Genomic DNA, 22,544 nt, shown 5'->3' with positions numbered 1-22,544 from the left:
TTATCAATATTTCCTTTTATGATTTTTGTCTTTGGTGTTCTGCATTTTATTCTAAATTGCTAAATGGACACTCTGCTTTGATTTTGCTAGCATGAATTAGCTTTCTGTAGCTGAGGTGTTTTCAGTTGCAAAGGTGAAACCAGATTGTGGCTCTAACATCCTGTGAGGTCTCTTCTTGGGCAGGTAACACCCCTAACCTCATCTTCTCAACTAAGCGTTTCAGAGATCACAGTGGGACAGAAAGCACTTGCAAAGAGGCTGCCCCTTCGTTTCACATCTCTACTGCAGGGATCTAAAACTGTGTTTCAGTCCCCTGGTGGTTATGCTCCCTGCCATGGCAAATACATGTTCGGTGATCTTTGCAAGCTGGTGATATGGTTTTTTTTTTTTTTAATTTTTTTTTTAATTTTTTTTTTTTATTTTTTTTGACAGGCAGAGTGGACAGTGAGAGAGAGAGACAGAGAGAAAGGTCTTCCTTTGCCGTTGGTTCACCCTCCAATGGCCGCCGCGGCCGGCGCGCTGCGGCCGGCGCACCGCGCTGATCCGATGGCAGGAGCCAGGAGCCAGGTGCTTATCCTGGTCTCCCATGGGGTGCAGGGCCCAAGCACCTGGGCCATCCTCCACTGCACTCCCTGGCCACAGCAGAGAGCTGGCCTGGAAGAGGGGCAACCGGGACAGAATCCGGCGCCCCGACCGGGACTAGAACCCGGTGTGCCGGCGCCGCTAGGCGGAGGATTAGCCTAGTGAGCCGCGGCGCCGACTGGTGATATGGTTTTACCAACAGATAATCAGTCATAGTATGTTGCTCCTATTAGAAGTAATTAAAATAAAATTGTAATCATTGGCTTTGGCACTTATTTCCTGTAATTCAATTGGTCAATATTAAATAACTTTATAAAGTAGGTTCAGTCACCTGGAGGCATATTGACTTGCCACTAATTGAACCAAGCACACTCCCGGGGAAGTCATGTTACTTCAGATCAGACGTGCCATAGAGGCACTCTCCAGCTGATGGACCGAGTAGAGGATATGGTCAGGGTTTACAGAGGTGAGTGAGCCAGAGGAATGATTCACTTGTTCCTTCACTCAGCCGAAGTTTATGAAGCACCTTCTATGTGCTGAGCACCGCTTGTGGCATTGGGGATACAGCAGTGAGCAAGTGTTGCTATGGAGATCCCAGTCTGGACAGGAGTGGGGGAACAGAAAGACACACAGGTTATTATAATACAGAGAAGACTGGGATGCTCTGGGACCCCAACTCAGTAAGGCTTTACAGATGTGGTGACAGCTGAAGCGTGAACAGCAGTAGAAGACGACAAAAACAGGCAAAAGAAAGTCCCAAATTATCAGGATAAGGTTGTAGTAGCCACTCAGAACCAGAAATGAGCTGGGAGATGCCAACCCATGGAGGATCTTCATGTGTGTGCATTGGCGGTTAGTTTCTCAAACTAAGGACTTCAATTCCTCCTGCAGAGACAGGGGGCTTGGGCGTTTTGAAGAAATCTCTAAAGTAAGCAAGGCAGCAACACCTTGCTTCAAGTGCAGGTGGGATCTTGTTAGACAGGATAAACAGCCTTCCCTTCGGCTTGCTTTTGTACTGCACGCACCACCCCACCTCTGTGAAGGAGTCTTTAGTGTTCTTTGTGGTCCAGTAATAGCACTGAGGTTTCCCTTGACCATGGTAAGTGACTGGCTGAATGCCTTGCTCCATATTGTGGGACTCAATGGAGCATGTTTGGAGATGTTGGCAAAGAGCCAAATTTGCTTCTCGAGGAAGATCTGGGCTGCACTGCAAGTGGCTTCAATGTTCACCCCCATGAGAGGTCTTACGACTTTCCTTCTGAGGTCACGCTTCTCAGCTCTCATAACAGGACATCCACTATTCACCTCCTCTGTCGGTTTCCAGAATAAATGCATTAGCCTTCACTAAACAATGGAGATAAAAGTACTAGTTCTCTAAGCTCTTGTCAGAGATTGCAAGCTTCAATAACCTGTCCTGGAGCTCTGAGCACAAATTTAGTCAAGAGAATTGATATTTTAGGAAGGTTTGTTTAAGGCAGTGTACACACATTTTTGCCACTGTAGGTCACAATAAAAAATGCAGATATGTAAAGAACTCATAAATTGACAATAATGGTGAAGTATAGTTTGCTGGTTATTCAACAATAGGTATTGTGAGGACAGTAACACAAAAGCATCACCCAAAAATTTAATGAATTATGTTCACTCAAAAGTCCATATTTATAGACCTATTGCTGGTCATTGATCAATTCCGATTGATTGAATAACAAGAATAGAACACTGGGATTTTCAAAAAATGAAATGGAGTAACAGGGGCTATTCTGCATAAGCCTACCTCATGCTGACTCCAGAGACAGACTTCTGAGCATCTTGGCAGTTTTAAGAAAGAGAATGTACTTTCAGCTGCATCAGGAAGGCTTCCACCTTGTCTACAGCTTGGCCATTCTGCCAGAGAGGTTGGGATAATGTTTACCTGCAAAATTCTAGGGATGGTATACTTCTTGGTGGATTCAGTACACCAAGCTGAATTCTGACACAAACTGCTAGTAGATTTGATCTTTTAGTCACAGATCGGTCTAAATAAATAAGAGAGCTATATTCCCAAGGCAATCATAAAAATGTCTTTAAAATTATGCTTTTGGTGCAGGGATTATGCACAGCAGTTAATATGCTGCTTGAAATACCAGCGTTTCATATTGGGGTGCCTAGATTCAAGTCCTGGGTCTGCTCTTGATTCTAGCTTCCTGCTAATACAAACCTTGAGAGGCAGCGGTGATGAGTTCAATTAATCGGGTCCCTGATACCCACATGAGAGAGCTGGATTGAGTTCCAGGCTCCTGGCTTTGGAGTGGCCCAGGTCCAGTTATTGCAAGCATTTGAGGAGTGAACTAGCAAATAGAAGATATTCCTCCCTCCCTCCCTCCCTCCCTCTCACCACACCTTTTTTTTTTCTTTTTTAAGATTTCTGCATTTGTTTGAAAGGCAGAGTGACAGAGGGAGCAACAAAGAAACAGAGATCTTTCATCCACTGGTTCATTTCCCAAATGCTTGCAGCAGCCAGTGCTAGGCCAGGAGTCTGGAACTCCATTTGGGTCTCCCACATAGGTAGCAGGAACCTAAGTAGTTGGACCATCGTCCCTTGCCTCCCAGGCCCATTAGCAGGAAGCTAGATTGAAAGCAGTGTAGGGGCCAACACCGTGGCTAAGCAAGTGAAGCCGACGCCTGCAGCACCAGCGTCCCAAATGGGTGCCGGTTCTAGTCCTGGCTGCTCCATTTCCAATCCAGCTCTCTGCTGTGGCCTGGGAAAGCAGTAGAAGATGGGTCAAGTCCTTGGGCCCCTGCACCCGTGTGGGAAACCCAGAAGAAGCTCCTGGCTCCTGGCTTTGGATTGGCTCAGCTTCAGCCATTGTAGTCATTTTGGGAGTAAACCAGCAGATGGAAGACCTTGCTTTCTCTCTTTCTGCCTCTGTCTCTCTGTAAACTCTGCCTTTTAAATAAATAAATAAATCTTAAAGCAAAACAAAACAAAACAAAACGAAACAAAACAAAAAGCAGTGTGGCTGGGACTCAAACCAGTACTCCAAGTTGGGATGTGGGAGTGGTGATTTAACCACAATGTTCTCAGCCTCTGTCTTCCAAATACTAAAAGAATAAAATTTTTAAAACAATAAACTAAAACTATATTTTATTTATGAAAATAAAAGACTGGTAATACTCAGCAAAACCTAAGAAAGAGAACTGTATGGTATGTGAATTATATCTCTATAAAGCTCTTGTATTTAAGGAAAACAACATATGAATCTCTTCTGACCATCCCATTACTTCCTTTAAATTGAGCTGGGCCCTATGCACCCTGCCAAGAGTGCTACATGACATGCGGGACAATCTACCATGACTTGTGTCTGCCAAGCATGACACAAGCCTGGAAGTTGGCTCTGGCCCTGCTGTTACTGCTCTGGTCTTTTTGGCTTGCAGGTTTCTGGGTCTGCATAGTTAGCCTAAGGAGAGGCTCCTTCCTCTACTCCTGGGATCTCCAGACCCCATGGCCTACACTCTCCCCTGCACTCCTCCCCTGCATGCAGGGAAGGGATTCCTCACAAAATTGTGAATTATTTTTCACCAAATATAGTACAGTTCTTCAAAATCTATGAATGTATTGAATTCAAGATAGCTAGGCAAGGGAAAATGAGAGGTTTCCAGTAGCCATCTGCGCAAACCACATGTCCAGTTGGAGTCTTTATTTCCTTGAACAAATCAACAGAGCTTTTGTTTGCCTCCTGCAGCTTCAAGTTCAATGTGTTCAGATGTCTTGTCACATCCATAAGCAAATAACTCACTGGAGGTCTTATTGTGAGGAGTCAGACAGGTTAATAGGCAGTCAGGTTGGTCCCAGTGGAGATTTAGGGTGTAAAATGCTTTCTTCTCCCACAAATTATCTTTAGCAAGGTCAAAAGCAACTGCCCATCTCCTTGGGGGCTTCCAATCTTGAGAACAAATGAAATATCCCACTCTTCTGATGGCTCTTTTGTTTTATCAAGAGCAAGCCAGACAGGGTAATTAAGATTACAAATCAGATCTTGTGATGAGTTTGTCTCCAGCAGTTTTTTTTCCCCAAAATTGTGCTTATAAACCCCACTACTACCAGCCCCTTTGGGTTTTGCCTCTCTTGGAGCCCCCTTCCAGGCCATTTTGGCTGGAGGTCTCTGACTTAAATAAATCTTTCTTTTAAATACATTTTGCTTTTCTCTTTACCTTGTCCACTTGGAAATTCTTCTTCCATGTGAGGCAAAGAACTGAGGTAATCTTTTCTCTGCCGTAACATAATGAATTGATTTGGGAGCTCTTTTATTCCAAAACATCTTTGATTGGAGATGTCAGCTCAGTAAATCTCTGTATTTTGGATCAATGTCTTCCAAGTAGCTCATAAACTAGTCATGGTTAAAGGCATGAGCACAGAGAAACTTCATAATCCTTGTTGTTTCCCCCATCACACAATGCAGGAAGCCAAACTTGCACTGTGTGGGGCACCAGGCATGAGGCACTGACAGCTGGGCCCACCCAACTTCTCTGGGCTTGAACTCATTGTTTAAATCTTGTTTGCCTTTCAATGCACATGCCTTAGTTCACTTAGTAAGTGAACATTTCTATGGTCTGACTTTTCAAAGTCCTTACTTTGAGCTGGTGGTTGCCTACAAATTCCTGTAGACTGGGATCAAAAGCATGGACTCTAGAGCCAGACTGCTTAGGTTGAAACCTCAGTATGCCTCTTGCTAGTTGTGTGATCTTAGGCAAAACACTTAACCTCTTTGTGCCTTAGTTTCCTTCCCCATAAAATTCAGATAGTGACAATAAGAGTATTTATGTTTACAGAGTTGTTATGAGGATTAAATATGTTGGAATTTGTAAAATGTTTAGAATAGTATTGGCATACAGTAAGTCCTATGTTAGTAAGTAAATTAGCTTAATGAATTATTGTTATGGACTGAATGTGTCCTCCAAAAATTCCTTTATTGAAGTCCAAAATGATGCTATTTGGAGGTGAGGTTTGAGGAGGTGATATTGTTAGGTAGGAAGTTAGAAAGTAGCCCCTGCGCATGAGAGGGGCCCGAGGAAAACAAAGCATCTGCAGAAGCTCACCTTGGCAGCAGCCCAGGATTTTATACAACAAAGTCCTGCCCAGACCCTGGTAACTTTACAGGTGGTCTCAGCCTTCCCCCCTAGGAAAGCTCCCCAGGAGAATCCCCTCTCCTCAGCATCAAGTGGGTTACCTGGCCTGATAACATGAACAGGAGCCAGCGTTGTGGCGTAGTGGGTAAAGCTGCCTGCAGTGCAGGCATCCCATATGGATACCAGTTCGAGTCCCAGCTACTCCACTTCCCATCCAGCTCTCTGCTATGGCCTGGGAAAGCAGTGGAAGATGGCCCAAGTGCTTGGGCCCCTGCACCCATGTGGGAGACCCAGAGGAAGCTCCTGGCTCCTGGCTTCGGATCAGCCCAACTCCAGCCATTGCAGCCATTTGGGGAGTGAACTAATGGATGGAAGACTTCTCTCTCTCTTCCTCTCTGTAACTCTCCCTTTCAAACAAATAAATAAATATTTAAAACAAAAACAAAAACAAAAAACCAGTACGTCCTTCCTCCAAGGCAGGCACCCTAGTGGAGGCTCCTCTGCCTGGTACCAGGAAGGCTCCCCAGTCTGATAGTGCTGAGCAGTGAAACCTTGGGAAGATTTTTTCCTAATTCACACTCAGCAAACCCTTTGTCGAGGAGGAAGAGAAGGGGAAAAACTGGACCCCTTTCCCATATAAGCCTCAGTCTGACCACAGACTGTGTGCTCCCACTCTCAGCTCTCTGCTAAGCTGCCCACCTGGCCTGCCAGGTGTATTCTCTCCATTTAATCATGGAACCTTGCTTCTCCCATTCTGAGAGACTGGGTACTGTCTCTTGGATTCTGTCCCATCCATTCTGACGGATGCACTACCCCATTCAACCTTGCTACCTTGCTTAGCACTATTCTGTCTCACGTCTGAATTCTTTCTTGTGCAAAGACAAGAACCTGTGCCCCCATCTCGGCTAACAATTACGTCATGAGAGTGGAGTTAGTGCCTTTATAACACAAGACACAAGAGCTAGCTGGGTCTCTTTCCATCACCAGAGGATACAACAAGAAGTCAGCAGTCCACAGCCCAGAAGAGAGTCCTCACAAGAACCTCATCATGCCGGTACCTTCATCTTGGACTTCCAGCCTTCCTAACTATGAAAAACAAATTTCTGCTGTTTATCAGCCACTCAGTCTATGATGCTTTGTTATAGAAGCCTGAACAAAAAGTTATTTAAAAAAAAAGATTTATTTGTTTATTTGAAAGGCACAGTTACAGAGAGGCACAGGCAGAGAGAGAGAGAGAGGTCTTCCATCCACTGGTTCACTCTCCAGATGGCCACAAAAGCCGGAGCTGCGCCAATCCGAAGCCAGGAGCCAGGAGCTTCTTCGGGTCTCCCACGCAGGTGCAGGTATCCAAGGACTTGGGCCATCTTCCACTGCTTTCCCAGGCCATAGCAGAGAGCTGGATCGGAAGTGGAGCAGCCAGGTCTCAAACCCGCGCCCATATGGGATGCCAGCACTGCAGGTAGTGGCTTTTCCCACTATAGCACAATGCCAGCCTGAGAGAGCTATTTTTGCTAAAAATCTCAGGTAGGCACAAATAGCTCCTTCCCCTCCCCCAACTCCTGTTTGAGTCTCTAAACTTCATGTTAGACATCCTGGGTAAGAGACATATAGTCCATTCCTTCTCCTAGGTACTCTAAGTTCTTTTCTTGGAAATCTGTATATTTAGCCACCTTTGCAGAATCACTCTCCCTGAGTTTTACTCCTGATATTAGTCCTTTAACATTTTTCAAAGGTCACTACAATAAAGAATCATCTGAAATACATTTCTGCATTGGCTGCAAAAATATGTTGAGAACAATATCCATTATAGTATATAATTATATTTCCAACTCGAAGTTCTCCTCTGAGCTCATGTATCCAGCTATCCATCTGGCATCTTCACTTGCACATTTCAAAAGAAACAAACTCAACACATCCAATAACAAATAAGATCTCCTCCTCCTGACCCCAACCTGCCTCCCGTGTTTCACCTCTCAGAGACACCACCATGTATCCTGGTGTACAGATCAGAATCATAAGAGTCACCCATGACATGTCCTCTTGCCTTAACTCCCACATCAACTCATTGCTGAAACAAATCGATTTCACTTCCTAAATCTCTCGAAAATGTCCAAATCCTACACATCTGTTTTGATAGCACTGTGACCAGTGTATACAAACTATTCTCCTGCCTTTTCACATAACAATCCCACCGGCTTACCGAGCCCAGATGCTTGTTTGTTTATTCAATAAGACCTGACACTCCCCTCTTTGTTCAGCCCTTTGATGGGTGCTGAAGAAATAAGAATGACTCACATCCGTTACTTGCCTAGGGAGCTCCCGGTCTGGTGGAGAAGACGAATTTCCAATTCCTTATTTAGAGGAGAAGCAGTGTGAAGTAAGCACAGGATACTGAGCGATCAGCGAAGATCAATAAGTTAATCAAATGTGGGTTTAGAAAGACTTCCCAAGCCTGAAGGATAAGGTAGACTTAGCCAGGGCAGAGGCGGTTCAGATTAAAGATCGTCTAGGAGCAGAAGAAAGAAATACAGTGTTTGGAAGGAACTCTAAAGTATTCAGTGCAGCTGTAAGTCAGAATTTCAGAAGACTGGAAATTGGCAGCAGCCATATCATTGCTTTGAGTGCCGTATTGAGGAGCCTTCTCTACCTTGTGATAACAATTCAAGGTATCCAGAGAAGGAACACAGATATGGATGGTTAAATGATTTCTGTGGGGCTGGCGCTGTGGCATAGCAGGTAAAGCTGTTGCCTGCAGTGCCGGCATCCCATATGGGTGCCAGTTTGAGCCCTGGCTGCTCCACTTCCGATCCAGCTCTCTGCTGTGGCCTGGGAAAGCAGTAGAAGATGGCCCAAGTCCTTGGGCCCCTGCACCCACATGGGAGACCTGAAGGAAGTTTCTGGCTCCCGGCTTCAGACTGGCCTAGCTCCAGCCATTGCGGTCATTTGGGAAGTGAACCAGTGGACAGAAGACTTCCCTCTCTGTCTCTTCCTCGTTCTTTCTGTAGCTCTGCCTCTCAAATAAATAAATATTTTTTAAAAAGATCTCTGTGTGTACCTCACAACAAACTCATTAGGGGGATAGAATGGATAGGGAAATTTTTTAAAAAGGAAATATAAAGCTTGAACAACATTATAACGAACTTAACTAAGAGACATCTATAGAACACTAGATCCTACCATAGCAGGATGCACATTCTTCTCAGGTACACATCCTTTAGGATGGGTCATACACTAGGTCATAAAACAAGCCTCGGGCCGGCGCTGTGGCATAGCGGGTAAAGCTGCTGCCTGTAGTGCTGGCATCCCATATGGGCACCGGTTCAAGTCCCAGCTGCTTCACTTCCAATCCAGCTCTCTGCTATGGCCTGGGAAAGCAGTAGAAGATGGCCCAAGTCCTTGGACCCCTGTACCCACATGGGAGACCAGGAAGAAGCTCCTGGCTCCTGGCTTCAGACTGGTCCAACTCTGGCCATCGCAGCCATTTGGGGAGTGAACCAGCAGATGGAAGATCTCTCACTCTCTCTCTTCAAACAAGATAACATTTTTGGAAATGTACAAATCTGTAGGAATTAAACAACACACTCATATATGAGTACTTCAAAAAGCATTTGAATTCCTGGCATGATTCCATCCTGCATGGCTGTTCTTTGCAGCAGTGGGCATCTCATCTCTGTCCTCCTTCTCTCTCACCTCTCACCTAAGTTCATCCTTCCGTACCATAGAAGATCCGATGGACATGACATGAGCCCCTTGAGGCCCCAGAATTATCTTTTTCGGTTGTGAACTAAAAGCTGACAAAGATTATCACTTTAAAGTGGACAACGGTGAAAAATGAGCCCCAGTTATCATTTTTTAAAAAATATTATCTGAAAGGCAGAGTTACAGAGACACAGAGGGGAGAGAGAGAGAGAGAGAGAGAGAGAGAGAGAGAGAGAGGTCTGCCATCCATTGGTTCACTCCCCAATTGGCCGCAATGGCTGAAGTTGTGCTGATCTGAAGCCAGGAGCCAGGAGCTTCTTCTGGGTCTCCCACACGGGTGCAGGGGGTCCAAGGACTTGGACCATCCTCTACTGCTTTCCCAGGCCATAGCACAGAGCTGGATTGGAAGTGGAGTAGCCAGGACTTGAGTCGGCACCCATATGGGATGCCGGCACTGCAGGCGGTGGCTTTACCCACTATGCCACAGCTCTGGTCCTGCACAAGTTACCTTTAAGAATGGGCAGTTTAGGCTTTGGTACAAAGGATGAACTGCACATTGTTGAAAGCAATGGATTAGGAAGGCAGTCCCAATTAAAGTAACACTGACAAATTTGAAAATGTCTATCCAGCCATTGGTTTCCCTTGAGGGCTTTAGAATAACACCACCTGTGGTCTTGGGGCTGAAGAGTGGTTCAGGACCTGTGCACATTAGAAGATAGCCCTTAGTAGCTATGGAGGAAGAGGCAGAGTCAGAAGACGAAGAGGGGGAGGACGTGAAACTATTAAGAATATCTGGAAAGCAATCTGCCCCTGGAGGTGGCAGCAAGGTCCCACAGAATAAAGTAAAGCTTGCTGCTGCTGCTGCTGCTGCTGCTGTGGAAGATGACAACAATGACGGTGGTGATGATGATAATGACTTTGATGAGGAGGAAACTGAAGAAAAAGATACAGTGAAGAAATCTAGATGAGACACCCCAGCCAAAAATGCACAAAAATCAAACCACAATTGGAAAGATTCAAAGTGATCAACACCAAGATCAAAAGGTCAAGAAAACTTAAAAAAAAAAAAAGGCCAAAAGGGGCCAGCGCTGCAGCTCACTAGGCTAATCCTCTGCCTTGCAGCGCCGGCACACCGGGTTCTAGTCCCGGTCGGGGCGCCGGATTCTGTCCCGGTTGCCCCTCTTCCAGGCCAGCTCTCTGCTGTGGCCAGGGAGTGCAGTGGAAGATGGCCCAAGTCCTTGGGCCCTGCACCCCATGGGAGACCAGGAGAAGCACCTGGCTCCTGGCTTTGGATCAGCGCAGTGTGCCGGCCACAGCGCACCGGCCTCGGCGGCCATTTGGGGGTAAACCAATGGAAAAGGAAGACCTTTCTCTCTGTCTCTCTCTCTCACTGTCCACTCTGCCTGTCCAAAAAAAAAAAAAAAAAAAAGGCCAAAAGGACTAGTTCTGTAGAAGACAGTAAAGCAAAAATGCAAGCAAGTATAGAAAAAGATGGTGGGGCCGGCGCTGTGGCGTAGCAGGTAAAGCTGCCGCCTGCAGTGCCGGCATCCCATATGGACACCAGAAAATAGTTTAAACAGTTTGTCTGAATTTTCTGTCATTTTATTTCTGTAACAGTTGATATCTAGCTGACCCCCTTTTTTTTTTTTAGATTTATTTATTTACTTGAAAGTCAGAGTTACAGAGAGAGAGGAGAGGCAGAGAAAGAGAGAGAGAGGTCTTCCATCTGCTGGTTCACTCTCCAATTGACTGCAATGGCCAGAGCTCCACTAATCCAATGCCAGGAGCCAGGAGCTACCTCTAGGTCTTCTCACGCAGGTGCAGGGGCCCAAGGACTTAGGCCATCTTCCACTGCTTTCCTAGGCCATAGCAGAGAACTGGATTGGAAGTGGAGCAGCCAGGACTAGAACTGGTGTCCATATGGGATGTCGGCACTGCAGGCAGCAGCTTTACCTGCTATGCCACAGCACTGGCCCCCTGGCTGTCCTTTTTATAATGAAGAGTGAGAACTTTCCCTACTGTGTTTGATAAATGTTGTCCAGGTTCCATTGCCAAGAATGTGTTGTCCAAAATTCCTGTTTAGTTTTTAAAGATGAAACTCCACCCTTGCTTGGTTTTAAGTATGTATGGAATGTTATGATAGGACACAGTAGTAGCAGTGGTCAGACATGGAAATGGTGGGGAGATAAATATACATGTGAAGTAAACTCAGTATTTTAATAAAGTAGAACTGTTACTCTTTCTTTAAAAAAAATTGAAAAAGTATGACACCCTTTCATGATAAAAAAAAAAAATACAGGGCCGGCGCCATGGCTCACTTGGTTAATCCTCTGCCTTGCCACCCGATGTCAGCATCCCATATGGGCGCCGGGTTCTCTCTCTGAGCCTCTGCTATCTGTAACTCTGCCTTTCAAATAAGTAAATGAATCTTTTTTAAAATGAAAATAAATCCACTGAATAAGTAGTTAAAGCAATGGGTCAAAGAAGAAATCACAAGATAAATTAGAAAATGCTTGGCAATGAATGAAAATGATGACATCATATGCCAAAACTTATGGGATAAAGCTAAAGCAGCATTTAGAGGGAAACATACAACTGTGAACACCTCCATTTAGGGAAGAAACAAAAGCTCTCAGATAACTAACAAACTCTTACCTTAAGAAACCAGAAGAAGAGTAAACTAAACCCAAAACCACCAATCAAGTATTTAATAAAAATTAGAGCAGAAATTAAATAAGAGGAAAACAATCAAGAAAATAAATTAAACCAAAAATTGGTTATTTGAAAAGATGAATAAAATTGACAAATATTTAGCTAGACTAAGGAGAAAAGGGAAAACACTCAAACTACCAAAATCAAGAATATAAAATGGGGTGTTACCACCAATTACCAAATTACCATCAAAAAGATTATAAGGAAATACTGTGAACATTGTATATCAACAAACTAGACAACTTTGATGAAATGTCAAAATTTTAGTAAGTCACAAACTACAGACAAGAAGAAATAGGAGGGGTTGGCATAGTGGCACAACAGGTTAAGCCATTGCCTGCAACTTCCCATATGGGACACCAGTTTGAGTTCCAGCTGCTCTACTTTTGATTCAGTCCCTGCTAATGGGTCTGGGAAAGCAGCAGAGGATAGTCAAGTGCTTGGACCCCTGTGCTCATGTGGGAAACCCGGATGAAACTCTTGGCTCCTGGCCCAGCCCTGCCTGTTGCAGCCATTTGGGGAGTGAACCAGCAAACAGTCTCAAATAAATAAAATAAATAAATAAATAAATAAATATGGTTTCACTTTCAAATACATAAATCTTTTTTAAAAAGAAGGAAGAAACAGGAAATCTGAAGAGATATGTAAGAAGTAAAGAGTTCGAGTTGGTAATCCCTCACTCCCAACAAAGGAAAGCCCAGGACCACATGTCATCACCGGTGAATTATGCCAAACATTTAAAGAGGAATTAACACCAATCCTTCAAGTTTCTTCCAAAAATAGAAGAAGGAATGCTGCCAAACTCATCCTGTAAGCCAGCATTATGCTCATACCAAAGAGACTACAAGAAAAGTACAGACCAATCTTCTTTATGAATAATGATGCAGAAGTATTCAGCAAAATACTAGAAGCTGAACTCACTGGCATATACACCATGATCAAATGAGATTTATTCCTGAAGTGCAAAGATGGCTCAACACACGGAAAATGTGTTTTATAAATAAATACACATAAATAGTGTTTTATATGGAAAGAGGACAAAGATAATAAAATATCATTAGAAAAGAAAAAATAATATCTCTTATGAATGTAGATATAAACACTCAACAACATAATAGCAAACTGAATGTGGCAATGCATAAAAAGGATTATTCTTCATGGGGATGTAGAATTTTTTTTTTTTTTGACAGGCAGAGTGGACAGTGAGAGAGAGAGACAGAGAGAAAGGTCTTCCTTTTCCATTGGTTTACCCCCAAATGGCCGCCGAGGCCGGTGCGCTGTGGCCGGCACACTGCGCTGATCCAAAGCCAGGAGCCAGGTGCTTCTCCTGGTCTCCCATGGGGTGCAGGGCCCAAGGACTTGGGCCATCCTCCACTGCACTCCCTGGCCACAGCAGAGAGCTGGCCTGGAAGAGGGGCAACCGGGACAGAATCCAGCGCCCCGACCGGGACTAGAAGCCGGTGTGCCGGCGCCGCAGGCGGAGGATTAGCCTATTGAGCCACGGCGCCGGCTAGGATGTAGAATTTATTACAAGGATGCAAGGTTGGGTTAATGTTTGAAAATCAATAATGTGATACATTTATTAACAGTATAAACAATAACAAAATGACCATTTTAATAGACACAGAGAAAGCATTTGATGGCGCCAGCGCTGTGGTGCAGCAGGTTAACACCCTGGCCTGAAGCTCCGGCTTCACATATGAGCACCAGTTTGAGACCCGGCTGCTCCACTTCTGATCCAGATTTCTGCTATGGCCTGTGAAAGCAGCAGAAGATGGCCCAAGTCTTTGGGCCCCTGCACCTGCGTGGGAGACCCAGAGGAAGCTCGGATCGGCGCAGCTCTGGCCGTTGCGGCCAATTGGGGAGTGAACCATCAGATGGAAGACCTCTCTCTCTCTCTGCCTCTCCTCTCTGTGTGTAACTCTTTCAAATAAATAAATAAATCTTTTAAAAAAAGCATTTGACAAAATTCAAACATTTCATGATTAAAAATACAGTACCCTAGGAATATAAGGGAACATACTCAACGTAACAAAAATAATCTATGAATACAATCCACAGCTAACATCATATTCAACAGTGAAGGACTGAATGCTTTCCCTATAAGATCAGGAACATGACAAGGTTGCCCAGTTTCACCACTTCTACTTAACATTATGCTGGAAAGTCTAGGCAGGGCAATTAAGCAAAAAACTGCAATAAAAGACACACAGATTGGAAAGGAAAAAGTAAAACTATATTTACAAGTGACATGGTCGCATCTAAAGGAAATGCTAATGAATCACCAAAGACTATTAAAAATAATAAATGAATTCAGCAAGCTTGCAGGATATAAGGTCAGAGAGAAAAAAGTCAGTTGTGGGGCTGGCGTGGTGGTGCAGCAGAGTCAGCTGCCACTTGCAGCACTGACATCCCATATGGATGCCAGTTCAAGTCCTGGCTCTTCCACTTCCGATCCAGCTCCCTGCTAATGCACCTGAGAAAGCAGCGGAAGATGGTCAAGTACTTGGGTCCCTGTCACCCATGTGGGAAACTGAGATGGAATTCCTGGCTCCTGACTTCAGCCTGGCACAGTTCTGGCCATTATAGCCATTTAGGGAGTGAAACAGGGGATGGAAAACTTCTCTCTGTCCCACCCCCTCCGTAACTCTTAAATAAATACAATCTTTTTTTAAAAAAAAAAAGTTGTATTTCTGTATACTTGCAATGAACACTTGAATAAAGAAAATTAAAAACTATTCCAGGGACTTGTGTTATGGGTGTAGCGAGCTAAGCTGGTTCCTGCAATACCAGAATCCCATATGCAAGCACTGGTTCAAGTCCTGGCTGCTCTGCTTCCAATCCACCTACTTTCTAATGTGCCTTGGAAAGCAGTGAGAGATGTCCTGAGTTCTTGGGAGCCCATTACTCATGTGGGAGATTCAAATATTGCTCTGGGCTCCTGGCTTCAGCCTGGCCCAGTCCTGCTAGATTTATGCACTGGAAACTGCAAAACACTGTTGAAAGAAACGAGAGAAACATCTGATGTTAATGGATTGGAAGATTTAATACTGTTAAGATGGTAATGATGCCCAAACCAATGTGTAATTTCTTTTTTTATATAGATTTATTTGTTTATTTGAAAGGCACAGTTACGGAGAGGCAGAGGCAGAGAGACAAAGAGAGAGAGAGGTCTTCCATCCACTGGTTCACTCCCCAGATGGTTGCAATGGCTGGAGCGGTGCCCATCTGAAGCCAGGAGCCAGGAGCTTCTTCTGGATCTCCCAAGTGGGTGCAGGGGCCCAAGGACTTGGGTCATCTTCCACTCCTTTCCCAGGCCATAGCAGAGAGCTGGATCGGAAGTGGAGCAGCCAGGACAAGAACTGGTGCCCATATGGGATGCTGGCACTGCAGGCGCAGGCTTTTACCTGCTGTGCCACAGCGCTGGCCCCCAATGTGCACTTTCAATGCAATCTCTGTCAAAATCCCAGTTACCTTTTTGCAGAAATTGACACGGCTGATACTAAAATTCATATGGAAATTCAAAGTACTCAGAGTAAACAGAATAGTTTTGAAAACAAAAAAAACAAAGTTGAAGAAATTATACTTCTTCATAGCAAGACTTATTACAAAGCTACAGTAACCTACACAGTGTGGTCCTAGCATAAGGATAGACCTACAGATCCACAGAACAATAGACTGGAAACCCAGAAATAAACCCTCTGGTTTACAGGCATTTGGGTTTATTTTATTTTATTTTTTATTTTTGACAGGTAGAGTTATAGACAGTGAGAGAGAGACAGAGAGAAAGGTCTTCCTTCTGTTGGTTCACTCCCCCAATGGCCGCAAGGCCAGCGCTGCGCCGATCCGAAGCCAGGAGCCAGGTGCTTCCTCCCGATCTCCCATGCGGGTGCAGGGACCCAAGCACCTGGGCCATTCTCTGCTGCCCTTCTGGGCCACAGCAGAGAGCTGGACTGGAAGAGGAACAACCGGGACTAGAACCCGGCACCCAACTGGGACTAGAACCCGGGGTGCCGGCGCCACAGGTGGAGGATTAGCCAAGTAAACCACGGCGATGACCAGGCATTTGGTTTTCAACAAGAGTGTTGTCTTAGTCTGTTCAGGCTGCTATGAGCAAATACCATAAATTGGGCAGCATATAAACAATAGACATTTGTTTCTTACAGTTTTGGAGGCTGCAAAGCCCACAATCAAGGTGCCAGAAGACAGAGTGACTGGTGAAGACCCACTTTGTGGTTCGCAGATGGCACCTTCTCACTGTGCTCTCAACATGGTGGAAGGGACCAACTAGCTCCCTGGAGTCTCTTTTATAAGGGCATTAACTGGGGCCGGCTCCATGGCGCTAAAGCCATGGCCTACAGCACCAGCATCCCATATGGGTACCAGTTTGAGTCCTGGCTGTTCCACTTCCCATCCAGCTCTCTGCTACGGCCTGGGAAAGCAGTGGAAGATGGCCCAAGTGATTGGGACCCTGAACCCACGTGGGAGACCCAGAAGAAGCTCCTGGCTCCTGGCTTTGGATCAGCTCAGCTCCGGCCCTTGCAGCCACCTGGGGAGCGAACCAGCAGATGGAAGACCTTTCTCTCTGTCTCTCCCTCTCTTTGTCTGTAACTCTACTTCTCAAATAAATAAATAAATAAATAAATCATTAAAGGGGGAGCCCTAACTTTTCAAAGCCCCTGCCACCTTGAGGGTTAGGGTTTCAGCATATGAATTTGGGGCATGAGGGGACACAAACATTCAAGGCTATAGCAGGAATCAAGACAATTCAATGGGGAAGAAAATGTTCTTTTCAACAAATTATGCCAGAACAACCAGCTATCCACGTGCAAAAGAATGAAACTGCCCTCCAACCTCGTATATAAAAATTAATCTTTTTTAAAACGTTAAAAATATATTTTAAATCAATTAAAAATTAAATTTAAACTAATATTAAGATAAAATATTTGAATTTAAAATTAATATATGTATTTGACGTATATAAAATTAATTTAAAATGAAGAGGTGACGCCTGCGGAGACCTAGGACCAAGAGGGGAGTCGCCAGCCGAGGCCACTGCAGTGCGTCCGCCGCACCGCTGGGGGCCAGCGCGGGCGGTCTCAGGAGGCGGAGTCCGAGACCGCGAGATAACCGAACCGTGCGGAGCGAGGATGCGGTTTGTCCCGGAGCCGGCATCAACATGCCAGTACCGCCCCCCTCCCCACGTGCTCCCTGTTCATGCTTCACGTGCGTGAGGCCCCAAGTGACCTTGCCGCCGCCCCACCCCGCGCGCGCATACCCTCCCTGCGTCAGTCATTCCCTCCCGAGCACATCCAGCCACAGACACGCACCCAGAGTCAGCTCTCAAAGCCCTCCATCCCAAAAGCTCCACAACCTGTGACCACTTAGAAGACACGGGGAAACAGGCACGGGAGAGACGGAGTACCCCTCCCTGAGAACGCAGGAGCCTCACCCCTCCCACAGTGGGTGAGGTCGGCACTGTAGGCCTTAAGTCCGCTGAGAAGCCTGGGGCTTCCTCCCTCCGGACCCAGGAGTGCGTCTGGCTCAGTTGAGGTTCTCAGAGCTCTAAGTGGGATGTGTTATGTGCGGGGTGGGGGTGGGGAGGGGAGCCAGGAAGCCCCCTCTGGAATGAGTGAGCAAACAGGTAGGGCCCTCCCCCAACAACACACACACACACACCACAGAACCCCCGCCTGCCTGCAGGACCTGGAGTAAGGTGGTCAGACAGTGGGGTTTGGGCACAGGAGACCTGGGCCCCCGACCTGGTGGCCGTTGGACACCCTGTGGATAAGGGAAGGAAGCTGTGGTCTTTAGAGTGGCGAGGCAGCTCAGGCCGGTGGGGAACCAGGCCTGCAGAGGCAGCACGGCTGACTGTGGGCCCGGGCTTGTGCTGAGGGGCTGGTGGGTTCGTGCCCAAAGTGTCCTCAGCTGGGCAGATTTGGATGTGCCCCAGCCGGGGAAGGCAGTGGAGAGGAAGGCGGAACCTGATGGGTGGGTGAATGGGGCCCCAGGGCTGCTTAGACAGTGGCATGGCTTGGGGCGCGGGTGGGGCAGGCTGGATCTGGAGGAAAGCTGGAAGGTAGGGAGAAAGAAAGGACATGAAAACTCCTGGAGGCAGTGTTTCAGCTGCAGGCAGCCCGGGGTGGGTTTAAGTAGCGAGTATGGTATCTGATTGGCACCTGCTGTCTGAGGCCAGCCAGCCATGCTGGTGGACTGCTAGAGACAAGACGGCCAGCAGGTAGGCTGCGTCAGCTGTCCTGGTGTAGCCGGGTCCTGAGGAGGACACATTTGTAGCCAGAGCAGGCTGGAGCCAAAACATCTGGGTTCAGTTCACCATCGCCCTCAGCCTCTTTCCAGCGTGGGGCAAGACACTTGGATCACCCACCCTGCTCTGCACCTGAGTCAGTGCCCTCAGATGTAGGGCACTGACATGATGTATGTATCCCACTACTTCCCAGTTCCATGACCTCTATCAGCCCCTCCCTGCCCCAACCTACTGAAGTGCTACTCCCTGGAGACTGTAGTCTTGACCTTCAGTCTAGCACCGAGCCACCTGCAGCCTGTTAGGAGCTGGTCTTGGCTCCCAACCTGCCTCAGCTGAGCCCAGCTCCTACATGGAGGCAAGAGCTGACTCTGAGCCCTGTACCAGCGAAGCGGATCCATATCCCTGACCCTATACACCAGATGGAGCTGATCCTGAGTACTAGCCCAGCTGAGCTGACTTTGGATCCTACATGCCAGCCAGAGTTGATCCTGAGATGCAATATGACCAAGCTAACCCTGGATCCTGCACGCCAGCCAGACCGACCCTGAGCCCCAGGCTAGCTGAGCTGACTCCGGATTCCACATGCCATCCAGAGATGACCCTCAGTCCTGGCCCAGTTGGGCTTGCCCTGGATCCTAAACAGTAGCCGGAGGAGACCCCAACCCCCACCCTTGGCTGGGCTGAGTTGACCCTGAAGCCTGGGTCCTGCTGACCTCATTGATGAGGAGTGGGCCCGCACCTGTGTCTCCCGCCTGCACTCCCAGGGCCAGTCCTCAGATGCCTCCCCCCTCTGCCTGCTGCTGCTGCGCCCCGGCCACACACCGCAAGCAGTCCCCACTGTGGTGGGCCATGCCCGTCTGTCGCGCGTGCTCGGTCAGCCCCAGAGCCTCCTAGTGGAGACAGTGGTGGTGGCCCAGGCCCTAAGGGGCCATGGCTGTGGCTGCTGCCTCATGGAGAGCCTGGGAGTCTTTGCTTGAGCCCAAGACTTCCACCTCACCACCCACAACAAACTGCACTTCTGTGTCTAGCTATGCTACCGGCTGAGCAAACCCACATGGGGCTTGGCCTTCCCCAGCCGTTGGCTGCCGGCCACCCTGCTCAGTACCTTCTCCAGGGCCCCTTCCCTTTGGTGACCCTGCAAGGCTCCCAGCCTGCTGCCCAAGCTGCCCCAAGAGGCCCCAAGCCACCCCCATTGCCACCACCCCCTCCCCTACATGAGCCCCTGATCACCTTACCCTTGCCTTCAGCAGTGTCGTCCTCACAAAGGCGGCTGGGGACGCAGTATCGCGACCTGAAGGAATGACCCGGATTCTGGATGGAGAAAGACATCTGAGAGCACCAGGGCGAGATAGTTTCTGGGCGCGTGCACTGCCCAGCACAGTACCGGCCACAGTCCACTGTCCATACCTCAGTCCCTAGCCCTTCAGGGCAGCTCTAGCCTGGACGTGTTTTCCTGGATACCGGGAGGGCCAGAAGCTGGCTCTGTAGCTCTGGCTTGGAGCCTCCATGTGGCTGAATAAAGGCTTCTGTCCGGTAAAAAATAATAATAATATAAAATGAGCCAAATATCTAAATGTAAAAACTAAAATTATAACATTCTCAGAAGAAAACAAGAGCAAATCCTTGTGGCGATGTATTAGGCAATGGATTCTTAGATATAACACCAAAAGCACAAAGAAAGAAAGAAAAAGTAGATAAATTGAACTTTTGCAAAATTTAAATTTTGGGGTCAGCAAGTAAGGCCGCTGCCTGTGATGCCAGCATCCCACATGGGCGCAGGTCAGAGTCCTGGCTCCCCGCTAATGTGCCAGGGAAAGTAGTGGAAGATGGCTTACTTAAGTCCCTGGGCCCCTACACCCACGTGGGAAAGTGGGATGAAGCTCCTGGCTTCAGCCTTGCCCGGAGCTAGCCATTTTGGCCATCTGGGAAATGAACCTGCAGATGAAAGAGTCTCATTCCCTATCTCTCTCTCTCCCCACCACCTTCCTCCCTCTGTTTCTGTAGCTGGCTTTCAAAATAAGGAAAATAGAGGCTGGCGATGTGGCACAGCAGGTTAAAACCCTTGCCTGAAGCACCGGCATCTCATATGGGTGCCAGTTCGAGTCCCAGCTGCTTCTCCGCCAATCCAGCTCTCTGCTATGGCCTGGGAAAGCAGTGGAGGATGGCCCAAGTCCTTGGGTCCCTGCACCCACGTGGGAGACCGGGAGGAGGCGCCTGACTCCTGGCTTCGGATTGGCGAAGCTCCAGCTGTTGCAGCCATTTGGGGAGTGAACCAGCGGATGGAAGACCTCTCTCTGTGTCTCTACCTCTCTCTGTAACTCTGTCTTTCAAATAAATTTTAAAAAGATAAAGAAAATAAACATTTTTTCCAAAATAAATTTTTGTATCATTTAAAAAAAGATTTATTTACTTTATTTGAAAGGTAGAGTTACAGAGAGAGAAAGGGAGAGACAGAGATCTTCCACCTGCTGGTTCACTCCCCAAATGGTCAATATGGCAGGAGTTGGGCCAGAACAAAGCCAGGAGTCTGGAACTTCTTCAAGGTCTCCCCATGTAGGTGCAGAGGCCCAGGGATTTGGGCCATCTTCCACTGCTTTCCCAGGTGCACATCATCAGGGAACTGGATCGGAAGTGGAGCAGCTGGGACTGGAACTGGTGCCCATGTGGGATGCAAGCACAGCAGGCGGAGGCTTAAACTTCTACGCCACAGTGCTGGCTCCATTTTTTGTATCTTAGAGGATACCAACAAGAAACACTTCCCACAGATGGGGGAAAATATTTGCAAATCACTTATCTGATAAGAAACTTGTAACTAAAATAGATAAGGAATTCTTATAACTCACAAATAAGAAGCAAAGTAACTCAATTTTCAAAATGAGAAAGATTTGAATAGACACTTCCCCAGACAAGATAGACAACTGGTCTAAAAGCTTTTGGCAAGATTCTCACTATCATTAGCTATCAAAAAATTTCAAATCAAAATCACAGTGAAACATCACTTCATACCTTGTAGGATGGATGTAACAAGTACTGGCAAGAATGTAGAGGGGCTGATGCTGTGGCGTAGTGGGTTAAGCCACAGCCTGCAGCTCCGGCATCCCGTATTACTGCCAGTTCGAGTCCCGGCTGCTCCACTTCCAATCCAGCTCCCCGTTAATGCGCCTGGGAAGGCAGCGGAAGATGACCCCTTGGGCCCCTGTACCCACATGGGAGACCTGGATGAAGCTCTTGGCTCCTGGTTTCCACCTGGCCCAGCTCCAGCCATTGCGGCCATCTGGGGAGTGAACCAGCAGGTGGAAGACCTTTCTGTTTCTGCCTCTACCTCTCTGTAACTCCTCCTTTCAAATAAATAAATAAATCTTCAAGAAAAAAAGAATGTGGAGATATTGGAACACTCATTCGCAACTAGTGGTAATGTATCATGACAACCATTTAGAAAAACAGTTTGGTAGTCCTCCAAATATTAAGCATGGAGCTATCATGTCACCCATCAGTTCTACTGGGTATTTTCTGAAGAGAAATTAAACCATGTCCACATAAATGCATGTACACAAATACAGCATCATGATAGTCAAAAAGCCGAAACACCCAAATGTCCATCAGTGGATGAATGGATAAATAAAATGTAGTCTATCCATACCTTGGAATGTTATTCTGCAATAAAAACCAATGGTGGAGGCCGGTGCTGTGGTGTAGCGGGTAAAGCCGCTGCCTGCAGTGCTAGCATCCCACATGGGTGCGGTTCTAGTCCCGGTGGCTCCACTTCCAATCCAGCTCTCTGCTGTGGCCTGGGAAAGCAGTGGAAGATGGCCCAAGTCCTTGGACCCCTACACCTGCATGGGAGACCCAGAAGAAGCTCCTGGCTCCTGACTTCGGACTGGCACAGCTACGGCTGTTGTGGCCATCTGGAGAGTGAACCAGCGGATGGAAGACCTGTCTCTCTCTCTCTCTGCCTCTGCCTCTTTGTAACTCCGCCTTTCATATAAATAAATGAATCTTTAAAAACAAAAACAAAAAGCCAATGGAGGGGCCAGGGCTGTGGTGTAGAAGGTTAAGCCGTGGCCTATAGCACCAGAATCCCATATGGGTGCTGGTTCAAGTCCCGGCTGCTCCACTCTCTCTCTCTCTCTCTCTCTTTTTTTTTTTTAACATTTATTTATTTAATTTGAAAGGCAGAGTT

The 22,544-nt window shown here is 47.0% G+C and overlaps 1 protein-coding gene and 2 pseudogenes across 3 annotated transcripts in view; all 3 read left to right on the top strand.

The window, feature by feature from the left end:
* LOC100357610 (protein PBDC1) overlaps positions 1–22,544 on the top strand; it is a 453,980-nt gene that overhangs the window by 111,578 nt on the left and 319,858 nt on the right. The window lies entirely within an intron of this gene.
* Positions 9,310–10,904, top strand: LOC100355328 (nucleophosmin pseudogene; annotated as a pseudogene).
* On the top strand, positions 18,683–19,827 carry LOC100341304 (N-alpha-acetyltransferase 80 pseudogene; annotated as a pseudogene).

Source organism: Oryctolagus cuniculus, chromosome X (assembly GCF_051225735.1).
Source record: "Oryctolagus cuniculus isolate XC-2025 breed Fujian yellow rabbit chromosome X, ASM5122573v1, whole genome shotgun sequence".
Taxonomy (NCBI): Eukaryota; Metazoa; Chordata; class Mammalia; order Lagomorpha; family Leporidae; genus Oryctolagus; species Oryctolagus cuniculus.
This window is presented reverse-complemented; position numbering and strand designations above follow the sequence as displayed.